This window comes from Diplotaxodon limnothrissa, linkage group LG16, assembly GCF_057381915.1.
Source record: "Diplotaxodon limnothrissa isolate DT_005_m linkage group LG16, D_limnothrissa_male_GT1.1, whole genome shotgun sequence".
Classification (NCBI taxonomy): domain Eukaryota; kingdom Metazoa; phylum Chordata; class Actinopteri; order Cichliformes; family Cichlidae; genus Diplotaxodon; species Diplotaxodon limnothrissa.
Window position 1 is genome coordinate 34,445,098 of NC_140611.1, and position 11,626 is coordinate 34,456,723.

Consider the following 11,626-nt stretch of genomic DNA (forward strand, 5'->3'; position numbering starts at 1 on the left):
TTCCCCTATTTGTCACAGTTATTCACCATGTTATAACAAATATATTGTACTGTATGGACTTGCTAACTTGACCCCACGTGACTGCAGATGGACACGTCTCATTAGTGTTTTCCTCTTAATGCACCAAAGTTGCTTTGACCACTGACTGAGAGGTCTTTGACCCAGTCCCCATCTTTGAAGCAATCATTTCACTTCAAGTACACGGCTACAATTTAATTTTATTCCTTCTGTGGTCTCCACTCACCATTTTACCTCAAGCAAGTGCAGCATAAGTGTGCAAAGAAAAAAGTTTCAGGTTTAAATGATCTGCTTACAATTACAAGAACACCAGTTTTTGATAGTTATGCTTCACAGTGCATTAGATGGTCAGCTAATGCACTGTGATTCAAAGAGAGGGCCAGGGCATCTGCTAAACCTTATACCGTTGTTAATGTGCTCTATCTTTTGGCCATTAAAATTGATTTTTAAAATTATGATGTATGCAAAGCTTTGTGAAGATGGTATCCTACCTCTCTCTGCGTCCTATGGTATATTTATATAGTCACGAAGGTACAATCCTATCGGCTAATCCACCTACCAGCACTTCTGAAGCTCACTGATAACCATATTAGATCGAGGAGCTGGCAAGCTAGCATAGCAACGTCTAGGTGTGGCATTCAAAATAAATTTGCTAATGAAGACCGAGTTGATGTGCCGTTTCCAATACTCGTGATATGTAACACAGTCACGGCTTCCTGACATGCTTCTGACCTCATGGTGGGAGAGGATGTAGATGAGCAGAGGAAGAAGAGGAAACAGAGCCACCGCCCACTCACAGGCTTCCACAGAGCTCCTAGGGCTGTTATCAAATGTCCAGCTGTGCCATTCAACCTCAGAACAGCTCTGCTCTGCTCAGTGTTTAGTTTTCTGGGTCAAAGGTTGAGCTGAGTTCTCTAAATATTTTATGGACATAGAGGCATAAAGGGAGCATGAGCAAGCATGTACGCAGATGTCTCAGGATGATTAGAACAAGATCCCAGTAAAGATAAAAAAGGAAAAACAATATTTTATTCAAGGTCATGTGATTGAAGACTAGCACACGCAGATTTACAACAAATGACCTAAAGGATAAATTTGTATGCATGAAGGCTAAAGGAAGAAGTAGTCAGGGAAAGAACTGCAGTGTTAGAAAAGATAAATAACGCGATAAAAAATATTAAGCAGTCATTTCTTTTACTAAAATATGATTTTTGATTATTTAGGTTGTCTGGAAAAGAACGAGTCCATCTTGGACTAACAAAAAAGAAAACATGCATTGCCAGAATAGTAGTCAAATTGATGCAATGTTACCAATTTAAAAACGTTTAATTGTGCAGTGCGGATCTTGAAATAACAAAACCTGCACTTTGCTTTGCTCTCTGGGCGACGGGACCTTGAAAACCTTTCGGTAAACTTGACATGAGAACTGTGTAATGTCTGCAATTGTGGATTAAACATTTGCGTCTTTGTGGGTTTGCCTCCAAAATACACTTGACTCACCTCTTGGAGATGGTGGGATACTATCCCCCGTGGACCTTTGATGGAAATTGATATTGGCGCATGTTTGAAAGACTTTCTCCAGAGGAACGTCATTTACACACATGCTTGCTTTCTGTCTGTGAGAATATGCTCTCCACTGTCCATGCAAATGTTGTAATAGGCCTGGGAACCAATGAAGTGTGGTTGCTACTAAGCAACAGTATCAAAGTAAACTCAAACAGACTGGCACTTAGTTACCAACTAAGCACGTCAATGGTTTATTTTGACCTATACTTAACAGTAAAAGCTTACCATATTGGTACAAATATAAACTGCATTCTGTAGGCCACAATCCCAGGAAGCAGAGGGTTAACTGCCACAGTAACATCTGTTTCTGAGTAGTTCAGTACTTTTGGAAATGGATACCGCTCTCATGTGTGTGCTAAGAACATTACCACCCTATCACCACCTCACAGCTAGATTCTTCTCCAATTTCAGTTGGTCTTTACACAGTTTAAAGGAATAATTTTCCCTTTTAAATGTACTTTTACCATTTTTTTTTTAACAATTAGACTATTAGATTGGCACCACTGTCATATCTGAGAATATGAATCTGCAGCCACGAGTTAGCAGAGCTAACCATAAAACTATAAGTAGGGGAAACATCTAGCCTCGCTCCATCTACATCAGCATTTAAGAAACTACTTTTTTAACACAGTATTTTTTCTTATTCAACAGGCACAAAAACACTTAGGTTCATAAATATATTTATGAACCTAACTATATATGTTGTTTATACTTTATAAACAATGTTTTTCTTAATTTTGCTGAAGCCATGGACATCAACAAATGCTGTATTTCTTCCCTTGAGATGATCTTCTAGGACTGTATTTGGTGCTTCTTCATCTAAAACTGAAAAAATGCTCTGTTGGCTTTAGAGCAGGTGACTGTAATGGCCATTAAAGATATCAATCATCTCAATTTACTTGTCAGTTAATTGTCCAACATGGTCTCTGAGCTGTGTATAAAAATGGTTAGTTAGTGCAATATTTACCCCTTGAATTAGTCATCACTTCAATCTAATCCTGATTGCTTCATCCACTGTGTTGGCGTACAGAGGAAAAAGGATGTGGTTGAAAACGTATTACCTGTATAGAAAATTCCAAATGGTTTACAGTGTTTTTCCTGCAACTGTATATAAAGTGGTGATTAAAGATATACAGGCAGGTTTGATTACGGAGCTATTCCTATGGTTACCTAACAGCGCTACCGCAACTCCGGACAGTTTGTTTGCCTTTCACGTGAGAGGTGGGGCAGGAGGGTGCGGGATGAAAAGTGAGGATCGCTTCCCTTCTGAGAGTGTCCTTACTCACTCTCTCTTCCCACCCAAGATTTCCAAGATGATTTAAAACAATACTGGTTTTAGGAAAGAATTTGATCTAAGTGGGAGTTCCTCTGTTTTGCCAAGGGCTTAATGGTTTCTGTGTTTCAGGTAAGGCCTCTTTGCGGTGTCAGCTTTGACAAATTACACAAGATTTTTCCAATGTCAGATATCACCCCACTGCTTACTGGCATGTCCGGAATCCCTGAAAAGGAACAGCCCTCACTGTATTCCCATCCTTTCACCATATCATGCTAAATGATTCAACATTCATTCAGAGGAACGCAAAGACGAAGCATATGGGTAGCGGTAAGATATGCTGATGCTGAAATTTAGGATTACCTCCCTGACTTAGAAGAGAGGTAGCAGCTCCACAGAAGCCAGCTAGAAAGTTCAAAGTTGAAGTGCAGTTCTCCTCTTCCCTGCAGGAACTGTGGTCTCCTCCAGCTGTTCTGCTGTGTTTGAGGGCTGGGTGTGCTGCAAGTGCATCCAACAGACTTACAGACAAAAGAGCACTCCCTTTAACCTTCTCTGGGGGGAACGACGGATGACTTGGCTAGGTGTGTAAGCCATCACACACCCTGCTGACAGTCCGGCCTGTTCCAGCTCCACGGCTGCACATCACACAGATGGTCTGTGTGTGAGCGAGAGAGAGTGAAGAGGTTGTTGCTTCTGGTTATCAACACTTTATGATTCATATCTAGCATTAGTGTTAAGCACAGAGCAGGGAGGTTTTATGTTAAAATTTCCACCAAACCTTTTGTTCTTCAAAAGTACAAATCAGCCCGATGAGTTCATTAAAGTGTCATACCCACAGGAAACAGACTCACGGGAACCTTTGTATGAACTATTTTAGCATTTATTGGCCATCCATCTCTTAAACTGCATATTACATCTTACATCTATTGTGTTTTCAGTACACTTCACTCAAGCTAAAGTGGCCCTTTTTCACTTTGTTTATGCTAGAACAATACATATGAATTAGTTAATTCATTAATCAGATTAACATTAGCATGACACACATTTTTTTTTGGCGTTTACCCCTCCTAACTGTCTGTTAGACGAAAGACCACACAGCTATCAGACAGAGGAATTTATCACTATTGAAGACTTGGTTTTCATAAATAACATTTGATGTCATCAACTTATGCTTCTCATGCCAAAAAACGGAAGAAGAAAAAAAAAATCATGCTGGATATTATGTCATTAAATAAATAAAAAAAACCACATTAGTCTCCCAGCTGTTGCACAAGATAGTACATGATCTGCATTACATACAGCAACGTAATGGTGCAAGACAGTCCTGTGCATGTCTTAACAGTTTTAGCTGATGTTAGCTTGCGCACGGTGTATAAACAGGAGCTTTGCACAGGCACAAAGATGTTTATCAGGAGTAGTATTGGATGACTTTTAAAAAGCGATCCTAAAAGGATAGCCAGTGCTTTGAGATGTTTTGACCGGACATCAGTATCTGAGTAGTTGGTATCAAGGGCATCCTCCCTGCATATCAAATGCCCAGTCCTTGGTTTTTGATTATCATATTGCTTGCACTATTTTTTCTTCATTTGTCAGACAAACACTTGGCTCTTTATCAAAAACACTAACACCAAACTGCTGCGTTCGGTATGTGGTTGTGTCTGCATTTGATTTCCAGTGTACTGTACACGCGATTCTTGCCGGGTCACTGGTTTTACTGGTCTGGAGATGATAAAGAAGCTGACTCAGCAAAGCAGCAGAGAAGGAAAAGTCCCACAGATGAAGAAGCGATAACTCACACTGATCTCAATGTGTCACATTTAGTTGGTTTGATAGATTCCCCTACACCAAGTATTACTTCCCTTGAAAGTGCCAAACCACTGCAGCCACAGAGACCATTCCAGTGAAAACTACATTATGACTTTTCTTCATAACAGCATTCAGACACAGCGACAGACCTGAAGTCACATATGTGCAGTTTGCATTTCTGAAAGGTAATTTACAAAAAACAAACAAAAAAAAACATTAAAAACAATCTGCTGAGATTTTTTTCATTTATTTTGATGAAATAATAACATCCTTTAAACTGTGTTGCCACACTTTCTGTGAATACACACAGACTGGAGTTAAGGATAGAATATCATTATCCTTCTGGATGCTCATGCAATAGACTGGTTTGTTACAAAAGAGCCAGTGACCTAAATGGTCCATTGTACTCTGCGTGCAACGGCACCGAAAATTCTCTTTCCGTTGGTTGCAGGCAGTTTGTGGTCATGACTACTATGGTATATGGAATGTATGACATGTTTAAACTGTTTGGCATATTCAGGGTTAGGACAACAAAGCTGTGTATATATGAGGTTTATGCAGATCAGCCACAACATCTGAACAATACAAAACAGCTTTGACCCAATGAAACATGAATATGGGATCTCGGAGTCCAATCCAAAAAGCCAGATCCTTATTTTGTATTCCAGGACCTGCATAGCTTAAGTCCATCCTTACTAACGCACAATAATCTTCCTACTCTGGCCTCGCCATTATTCCCATAGAATAAACTGCATAAGTATGCGCTTATTTTGAATTAAATGTTTGACATTTATGTTGCTGCTTTTACTACTGATTCCAATAAAACACATACAGTATTTGGAAAAAGGAAGTTTTCTCAGGACTCTATGCAATCCTAAATTTTAAATGTGAAAGTTCATGACAACACAATTTGAAATAGACTAAATAATTAGGAGTTGCTTGGAAGGATTGCAGTTCAGCACAGGTTTGCAAAGTTGCAACTGAACAAACAACAAGACTTTGTGAACAATGTCCTGTGGACAGACAAGACCAAAGCAGTGACATTGGCCCTGATACACAAACCCAAACACACACACCTCATATCAACTGTCAAGCACGGTGGTGGAGGGATGATGATTTGGACTTTGTAGCTACAGGATCTGGACACCTTGCAGTCATTGAATTGACCATGAACTCATCTGTACACAAAACTCAAATGTGAGGCCATCTTTCTGACAGCTAAAGCGTAGGCAAAATTCGGTCATGGAACAGAACAATGGTCCCAAGCAAAACAGAAAATCTAAACGAGAATGACTGAAAAAGAAAGACGGCCCAGTAAAAATCCGGACCTCGCCCTGTCTGAAGTACTGTGGTGGGACCTGGCATGGCTAATGTTGTGAGTCTGTTTCAGCACTTTGTGTCCCTGAACCTAACCGAGTAGTTTTGTTGTCTACCCTAGTCTCTTGGATGAAAACCATATGGATCACACCTCTACCACGGCACCTGCCTTACGAGGACTTTGTCCATTGTTCAATGGTAAGATATTTAAAGTGAGAAAATATAATTGGGACTATGTTTTTAAAAAAGAGGACTGCATGTGAATGGGAAGTATAAACAACTCTTAGATCAACTGAAAAGAATACAAGTAAAATAAAAATACATAAACTGCTCCATTGAATACCAGAGAAGTCCCAGTAGAATTCATGTCAAGCATGTACTGGCACATAGGAAATCAAATTTACTACAGTAAAGCTGGACCTGTATTGTAATACTTTTATGCAATTTGAAAATGCCAAACTGCAATATATAAATATTATATAATATTTAAACTGCCAGCAAGGAAAAGCAATAATGGCTACAATAATGATGACAAACTAGTGAAGTGTGCAGTTATGTAACATAAACAGCTGCCTTGTGGGAGCAGTTATGGAACCAAACAATTTTTATATTGGTAAGAACAGTATTCATTTTGGGGTGGCACAGAAATCTGTGGCTTTTTTCCCTCCTGAATGTTTACTATTTTAAGTCACACACTGACATATGCTCACTCAGGCAACAGTGACCACCATATGAAGACCATTGTAATGAACTGCAAAGAGCAGGTTTCAGCATGGATTGCAGAAACCACAATGTAGGCTCATAGGAATAAGTGGAAATTATCTACACAGCAAAATAAAACACGATGACATTGATCATCCTGTTAATAAACATTGCATTTACCATATCCAATGAATAATTGCAAAACCAAGGCAAACAATGTAGTTTGAAATGAATTGTGTGGTCATAGGTACTGAATCTGTGGGGTTATTAGAAAGGTACAATTTACAACAAAAAAAGAATGACCTTTGCAGAGATATCTCATGGTTTCAACATGCAGTCTAGCTTTCTACCTTAATGTTGTAGCACATGTAGACCTCACACAACTGTAACTATTAACATTGTATGCAGATTTTCTGCAATTACATTACTCAACATAAAGGGAACTACAAGAACAACACTTAGCAACACTTATTCTTTCGTGCATGCATCCACTCGGAACAATGACAGAGCTAAGGACCTAGGTAGGACCCAGTAGCTCATCAGGCTGCTCTGGATGTGCCTGACTGGGGAATGTGATACAGCCATAGACAGTATAAAACATGGACATAGTTTGCAGGTCAGACAAAAAGAAGCTAGTGCAGAAATGCTTTAAACCTGAACTCTATGTGATGGCCACCAGATGGAGATAGCTATGGCTGCAAAAAGACTTCCTGTCCCACAGAAGTGTATAAGAAAACGGCTTTCTGATTTGAGCACTGTAAACACTTTCCTGCTTGAGGGCTCAGTCATTCAGTCGTACTGAATAATGGATCAAGTCTGTTCTGTAAATGTGGATTATCCATGGCATGTTAATTTTTATGTTATAATGAGAATTTGTCTATAGGATAACAAAGTGATAAAAAAAATCAATATTAGAAAGAAAACACTAATCAGATGACCCTCTACAAGCAAACACTTGGCGACAGTAGGAAGGAAAAACTCGCTTTTAACAGAAAGCAACATCTGGACGAACCGGGCTCAGGGAGGGGCGGCCATCTGCTGTAACTGGTTGGGGATGAAGGGAGGAAGACAGAACAAGGACATGCTGTGGAAGAGAGACTGAGATTGATAATAACTAATGATTAAATGCAGAGAGGTGTATAAACACAGAGGTTAAATTTAACAGGGAGAAATATGCTGTCTTTTTCTAGCCCCTGTCAGGACTCTTGCTGCAGCATTTTGGATTAATTGAAGGCTTTTCAGGGAGTTTTTAGGACTTCCTGAAAAGCAGTAGTCCAGCCTTGAAGATATAAATGCATAAACTAGTTTTTCAGCATCACTCTGAGACAGGGTATTTCTAATCTTAGAGATATCGCACAAATGCAAGAAAACAGTCCTCATTAGTTAAATAAGCATGTTGAAGGACATATGATGGTTAGAAATGACTCCAAGATTCCTCAGTGTTACTGGAGGCCAAGGTAAAGCCATCCAAAGTATCTGGTTAGACACCAAAGCAGTCTAAGGTCAGTAATAGACACATGCAGCTTTTATGTTGACTATGGATACAATAACAATTTCTTCAGACTCTTTTTCAATAAAAGAGAGCTCAACAAATAGAATAAGATTTAGGTCCATAATTCTGTGCAAAGCTCACCTGTAAACTGTATATGTTTACTGGATAAAGGACACATCTGTAATCACTAAGTACACTCCTATAACACTTTTGTCATTTTCAATAAAGAAGAACATTTTAATAAATAAATATGTTCTTCAGTGCTCTTGATAAGCTCTTAACAATGATTACGCAATTTCCTTTCCTGATTTAATAAGTACACAATATTAGATGTCAACCTATTAATTCTCTGTTACACCCATTCTCTAATTATTGCCACAGTTATGAAACTGTAAAACAAGACAGGACTTTGTAACACCATCCTGCTGTGCACGCTCTGTTTTCAAGGCCCATTCAATTTCTCCAAATGGAAACCTGTGCTTGCCTTATTAATTACCAGGAATGCCCTCTCCCAATATCGCCCCAAAACCTGAGTGCTGAAAAGCATGCCATCAAGAAGCCACAAGGCATGTTAGCTGTTTGTTCTCTCTGTCCAACCAGTGTGCCTACGCTTCGGTTTCAGGGAAAGAGCCAAACTATCTGTGCTGACTTGTTTAAGTTGGAGAGCCTGCACAGAGACAGAGTGATTTCAAAAGGAAGAGGATGTGTAAAAATGGGGAGAAAGGGTGGAGGGAAAATAGCATTTTGTGGGGAAATGGTCTTTAAACTTCAGAGACTTCAGAGGAATGGTGCAGTTTTGCACTCATACAGCTATAGTTCACTGACCCAGTGGAATTTGGACATGAACAAACACAAACACATACAAACATTACTGCAGAGGGACACTGAGAACACCCTGTGCTGTATGATTCTGGGAGCAAAATTACTATTGGACCTGTAGAAACATTCCCCGCAGCCATTCACCACAGAAAGAAAAACAAAAATAGGAGGGACCTCTGTCTGCACTGCTGTCAGCAAATCTACCTGAAACGCTTAATCAGAGTGAATCATAGATAAAGAAGCGTTTCAAGATTTCGAGGGCTTTGATCGAATGCCAATCAAGTTTTAATATTTATTTTACTTGATCACTTGGTATTTAAGGAAAACATATTTTTGCTCCAGACTCATGATAAGATCCTGCAAGACCAAATTTAACATAAAGAGCCTCCAGGCTCTGTGCCATTTTTTAATCTGCAGCTTTTGATTGTATGCCATGACTTCCTCTCCCCAAGGCCAAGGAAATTTGCCATTACTGTACTCAGATCAAAAACTTAATGGAAGTTTTAAAAAATGAATTCTACTCATGTAACCTGGTGCTGGTCATCTACCGGACCCCTTTGGACTCCACCCCTTATGCCTCACACTGCTCTGCACTCTTGCACTTTGCAATGATGAACTTTAAATCTGTTATTTACTTCTAACACTCGGTAGAATGAAACGTATTTACAGTTGGAACCAGACTGCTTTTTGTTGGCTTCATTACCTCATGATTGAATGTTGTTGTTCATTGTGGCAGCCATAATGTTACAAATAGTGAGGTCTCCTAATTAGTATTTATGGAAGCAGGGTGTATATACACAGTTAAAATCATAATAACCCACTAAAGCTTTAGTCAATACTCAATATTTAGCGAATTATCATTTTTTTAATGTATCATGATACTCCACAGTGGTTTGGTTTGACGATATAATGTTTCAATTATATAAAATCACTAAAATGAGACACAAAAGATGTAAAAGGATCAAAAGGAGAAACAAAAGGTGCACAAAGAGGCATCAAATTACAAAAACGAGATGCAAAAAAGACCACAAATAAATGTAAGATTGACCAAAACAAACAAAACGACAAGAAAAAGATGCAAACTAACCAAAACTAACCAAAAAAACCCAGCCTCAATAACATCTAAAATGACCAAAATAATGCACAAAAACAACCACAAAAGATATAAAATGACCAAAACAAGATGCAAAATGATCACAGTGAAATGCAAAACATCCACAAGGAGATGTATAATAGGCAAATGAGACACAAAAAGATGTAAATGACCAACATAAAGCACAAAACAGGCACGAAGAGAAGTAAAATGACCAAAGAGACTTAAAACAACTAAAAAAAACAAGATTCAAAAAGATAAACCTAGAAAATGATGAACAAAGACATCTGACATATTACTCTAAAATGCAAGACAGGTAGAATATAATATTATTTGTCCTAATATCAGATAAGCTAAACATTTTCCACACACATGATCAATCCATGCTAGTTTTCAGCTAATGTGCAGCAGACACAGTTGTGTGCAAACAGTGCATTTAGAGTCATGTGACTGATCCTCTGAGAGTAAACATCAACAGCTGACGGCTGTCAGATTTACAATCCATGAATTTTGACTAAAATGAAAGTTGTTGTTCTCACAGCAGCAACTTTTGAGAGCTTCATATTTCTAAACAGATCAAAGTGTGAAGCTGCTAAACGATAAATCGGTGTGATCTTGATAAATTTTAAAAACAGCACTAGCTGCTGTACGGCTCAGGTTAGTTAGGTTAATTGTGCGTTGGGAATGAGAAGGTCTCAGAGGATGTTCAGCTGAGTCAGAGTTTGAGGCCATACAGGAGTTTTGTTTAAGGGTCTCTGCCAGGGACCAGGTGTGGGCTATTATTCCTCATCTGGACAACATAACCCTGGTCCCCAGGGTCCAGCAGGAGGTGGGGCAGTCCAAACCAAACACGCATTGCCCAAATTAACTTTGCGATGTAATATTTTGTCCCTATTGTGTTGCCACAAAATCACTCATGTGTAAAAGAATTTCTCCCATCTCCTCTTTGTTTAATTTTGCCCCTCTTATTCCCACGAGCTGTTATGACGTCAGGCTGTTAGGTCTCATTTGTGCAATTTACTTAGATGGATTTTATATTTATGTCATTTCTGAGGTCATCTCATCCACAGCTACGCTCGCAAATGGTTTCTAGAATGTATAAGCCGCTTTCACGCAATATTCATGAGTACTGGCCAATTTGTTGCAGAAAGATTGATGTTTGGACACGTGAATGTAGTTTAAATTGTTTAGTTTGGGTATAAATTTAAAGAACGTGCTCTCTTCTAGATGGAATCATTCATCAGCAGTACAAAGCATGCAGACGTGTCACACCTCTACATTTTAAAGATGATATTTCATGGAAACTTTTCCTAAATATAGACCCAGACAAACTCAAGAAACAGACAGAACTGCATAAACATACTCCAGTGACAATCCTCCCTTTTGTTCCCAGAGTTTTTACAAGGTATGTACACACTTTCACACCCTTGCCATTTAAGTAAGCACCACCGTTAACACACTCTGACACACTCTTTTCTAGGTGATTGCCTTTGGGTTATTGCAGCCGTCTAGACAGAGAGAAGAAGAGAACTCTTAGGAA